Source organism: Octopus bimaculoides, chromosome 3 (genome assembly GCF_001194135.2).
Source record: "Octopus bimaculoides isolate UCB-OBI-ISO-001 chromosome 3, ASM119413v2, whole genome shotgun sequence".
NCBI lineage: Eukaryota > Metazoa > Mollusca > Cephalopoda > Octopoda > Octopodidae > Octopus > Octopus bimaculoides.
Genome location: NC_068983.1, coordinates 97,685,161 through 97,686,064, shown reverse-complemented (window position 1 = coordinate 97,686,064; position 904 = coordinate 97,685,161).

Here is a 904-nt window from a genome sequence, read left to right as displayed (position 1 = left end):
ACATACACATACGCACACACACACACACATACACACACACATATGCACACTGTACAACTTTTTTGTTTTATTATGACAATGACCATATTCTTTCATGTTTTCCAGAAAAGATGTCTTTTTCTAAAGTTGCTGTCACAAGAAGCCTATTATACATAATAACCGGTTTCTCTACTATCATCGGAATAAACGAGGCGTTTTATTTGCAATCAACCGATATTTTAAGTATTGAACCAACAGATAGTACTGTTCCAGAAGGAAACTCTATTTCCTTTATTTGCAATTCATGGAAAAAACAGAATCTAACGTGGCTTCTTCCAAACAACCAAATAGTCAAAAAGCATCGTGGCAGACGTATTAAGCAAATTTCAAATCGGCTCACAATTAAGAATGCTAAGGTCACTGATTCGGGTGTTTATACGTGTTTGCAAGATGAAAGCACTTCAAACATCAGCCTGAAAGTATTTGTGAAACCAATGTATAGTTATTACTTGGAAGAATTGGCCATGATAGGCTTTAACTGTTGTTTAACTGCCATATTTATTTTGTGTTGTGCCTTGAAATTCACTAGTTTTTACGAGAAGCAATATCAGAAAAGCCACATCTATACTTCTACTAACATTTAATGATTAGCTGTAGTAGTACTAATGGTAATATTAGTGATTATAATAATTGTAATAATAATAATAATAATAATAATAATGATCTTTTCGAGATTTTGCCACAAGCGCAGCAGATGAAGGAACATGTTTTAAAGACAAATGATAAAATAGTGAATATTTTAGATTCAATATGACAGGAAGACGACAAATGGAAACAAAGAAGTAAATAACGTGAAATGCAAAATATGCGTGTGCATGTGAGTGTGTGTGTATGCATGTATATATAATATATATATATGTATATA